Source organism: Rattus norvegicus, chromosome 11 (assembly GCF_021556685.1).
Source record: "Rattus norvegicus strain SHRSP/BbbUtx chromosome 11, alternate assembly SHRSP_T2T, whole genome shotgun sequence".
In the NCBI taxonomy this organism is placed as follows: Eukaryota; Metazoa; Chordata; class Mammalia; order Rodentia; family Muridae; genus Rattus; species Rattus norvegicus.
This window is the reverse complement of record NC_141544.1, coordinates 70,799,166-70,802,968: the sequence shown is the minus strand read 5'-3', so window position 1 is coordinate 70,802,968 and position 3,803 is coordinate 70,799,166.

Sequence of the window (3,803 nt, the reverse complement as noted above, 5' to 3'; positions counted from 1 at the left end):
GCTCTTCTCTCGGTCTCCTCTCTTGTTGTCCTCGTGGTATGCCTGTCTTGGGCAGCTCTCCATGTCCCTTCCTCACACATGGAGGTCTGTTGAATCTGAGATCGTCCAAGTTGAGGACTATTCCCGCCTGAGAAATGTATTGGTCCTCATGACACAGGGGGAGGTAGGTAGTTCAGGACTACTGATGGGAAAATCACTTTGGGGATCTATAATGCAAATTTTGGCATTATTCTGTACCTGTTTGAGCCTCAAGAGCAACAGCATGACTTGTTTACTGCTTAACAAGTCAGTTTTCACCATGTCCTGCTCATGTGACAATCAGCACCTAGTTCTATTTATTTCCTGTGGAAATAACTGACCTCCAATGATGCTGTCTCCTCTGGTCTCTTACCCTGTGAATTAATCTCAGAACCAAGTGTTAATAACCTGGGATTCTGAGTTTAGCATAAAAAGGAGATTCATATATATTTTTAAATGCCCTTTGATGACTCTGGAGACAGCTAAGGGACTTCTGTGGGCTCCACAGATCTTTCTTATAGGGAACACCTACTGAAAGTACTCTCCTAACCTTGGCATTCTCACAGAAATTGCTACTGTGATAAGGAAAATTCAGGCCTTGTCCCTGGTGTAGTCACCAGAATTTAACTCCTTGAGTCTTTACTGTCTCCATTTCAACCAATACTGTGTAGATTATAGAAGAAATTATTTCAGCTCTGGTAGGCCTTCAAATCTTACAACTAGAAATAAAGACTCTTTAAAAAAAGGGGGGGGGACAGTTTAAGTTGTATTTTCAGTGCTGTGGGATGGTGGGTGATCTAAGTCAAGGAATGTCCAAGTCTAGTCTGTGATACCCACAAGGACATCCGACTCTGAGCTGGAGGGGCACTATAGGGAGCCATTTCCACTCACAAAATCCCTCAGACACAAGCCTGGTACGGTCAGAGATCTCTGCGCTGGAATGTTAGTGGTGAGCTCCAAAGATGCTACAATGATATTAGACATTGGTGACTTGAAACTCCATAACTCATGTCAGTTAACCTCGTACTCTAGAAAGTTCCAAAAAGATTAAGAGCTGCTGAGATGGCTCAATAGTCAAGAGTGCTGACCGCCCTCGCAGAGGACTCAGGCTCAGTCCCCAGCACCCACATGGTGGCTCACAACCATCTATAACCCTAGCTCCAGGGAATCCAGCATTCTCTTATGATCTCCAAAGACTCCTATATACATGTGGCACACATAAACTCATACAGATACACATAAATCAGTCATTTTAAAAATAAACTTTATGTGTGATTTGTGTCTGGTTTCTGTGAGCGTTATCAGCACCGTGCCAGCCAGCTTCACCGGCGTTTAGGTGTTCTGCAAAGCCTCTTCTCTGTCTGTTGGCCACACAGTCATGTAGTTTCTACATGGGCTGTCACACGGCCCAGCACATGTATTATCATACAGTGCTTACTAGTTTTACATTGACCCATTAGTACATGCCCACTATGAACTGTGAAGGAGCTGCTATTCTTCTAAGTTGTGGTGACAAAGACTCTCCAATAAAAGCGATTAAACAAACACTCAAGCTTAGGTCTCCTTTGATTCAGACACACCAGCATTTCTCAAAGTTGAAATAGTAAGTTTATCTCTCTAAGGGGACAAGATTGTCACAGGTCCCCTTCGTAGGAGAAAGCCTGGATATTTTTATTATGCTGACTACTAAATTCACATATAATTCACACTTACTTTAATTATAAGAATTTTTAAATAGGCTTAGATGTAACTTTGAGTAAGCCTGTTTACAGATTCAAAGCCAAAGCTGTGCTCTCAGCATGAGTAGAACTATAAAATTAATTATTTTTGCAATGACAAAGTTAGTGGGTTGGACATCACTTCAATGAATCTGTGTTCTGGCACACAGTGGAGGGTTCTCTGCTGCTGTTGATGCCCAGGGACTTGGCCTCCCAGATGGTCCAAAGCCAAGACAATACCCCTCCATTTGCTACTGCATCCACTACCGCAGAATCTTCCATGGTTCCACTCACCTGGAGCAGACGTATCAATCATGAAGGAAGCTTTTGTCCCTTAGAATCCATAATATAACAAAGAAATGAAAAAATACAACAAAACAAACATAGGAACAGCAAAACAGTGACAGCACCCCTACTATGAGATCATCAGTGTCCCCAGCAGGCTTGACTTTTTAAAACATGGTTTCAGTTAAACCACAAAATCTGTAAAAAGCTTACAGGAAACCTGTGGGCCCCAAAACTATATTACAGTTCAGCTCAAATCCAAATTTCTGAGGACTTTTGTAATTCCAGATTCCTTGGTTTCCTCCCAGCAAGCTTTGTTCCACAATGGGAACTCCCGTGACAGCACGAACAATACCAGGCACACGTGCTCACGGACGTAACTCAATAATAACATTAAGCACTTTGTGGTTGACTTGGCACTAACAGTGACTTCGTTCGTCTAAGGTCTTTCGAAGTAAACACTGCTGCCATTATTTTACTGATGAGATATTGGCCGTGAGGCACTGAGAGATTGCATAGCTCTCTCATCACGAAGCCTCGTTATGACCATTGATAGTTGGACCAATTAGATCAATGTCTACTCCACGACACACTGTAGTCACTTTTCTTCAAAATGCTGCAAAACCCACTGTAGTTTCAGCTCCCTGTTCCCATGAAATTAAATTGCTGTCATCCAAAATAAGACCTGTGATGAAAGCAGATTCCTACATGAACCTCCCTGAATCGCAAACTTGACCACACTGGCCCTGTTGCTGTGACTGGATCACTTAGCAACTTCAGATCACCAGGGAAAGAGCTGGACATAAGTAACTGTGCAGCCTGCCTTTGACCTCATGCTTTGTCTTGCTTAGAAGAAGGACAAAACAGAAGGAAACCACCCATGTTTCTTCCTGATGGTATCTGTCAGAAGATCCATAGAACCACGCAATCCCTAGAACACAACAACTTGAATTAGAAGCTCCAGACAATTACGTTTCACTGGTTTGTCTTTGTACATTTGCCAGATTTCTAGATCTCTGTAGCCTCCTCTGACTAATGGCCATCATATTGGATGGTAGGCAGAACATTCTTACAGGAAGTTCTACTGGACAGCTGTATCCTCCACACTTATTCCCCAAATAAGTGCCCTAATTATTGGGCATAGCCTGACCTCCAAAAGATTCAAGTTCTTGTTATAGGTAAGTTTCCCTGAGCCTATTGACAGCTGTGCTTTGGGGTGACAGACATGATGCTGGACTGGGAAGAATCCACAGATGGAAAAATCTGACTCCCCTCTCAGCTGGCAGACAAAGTCAAGCTCCTGATTCTTTTCTATTTATATGGAATACCCTGCCCTCCACAACGTGACTATTTAGGCACACACACTGCCTGCCCAGAGCAGTCCTAATGGACTCTGTATGAACACAAGCATGTGGCAGTTCATTCCTACAGACCAGAGGCCGAGAAGGGACATTTTCTGAAATAAAATAGCAAGGTAAGGTGCTGTCCCCTCCGGAAGGTTCAGTGCTCCATGACATTTCTCAGCATAATCTCTCTCACTATGGATCTGATGGTAATCCAGGACCAGCGTGTGGGCAGGGAACCAGCAGGATGTGGAATCCCTTCCTGCCCCTTGCTTTAGGGGTCCTTACTTCAATTTCTCTGTGATCTTTCCCTGACTATGACTCACCAAACATGATAAGAAGGGGAGACTTCGTCAAACATTACTTTAAAAAGAGAAAGAGGCAAAGGCTAACAGAGTTCCAGCTTGTAGAAGTTTAATGGAGCTCCATAAGCAAAATT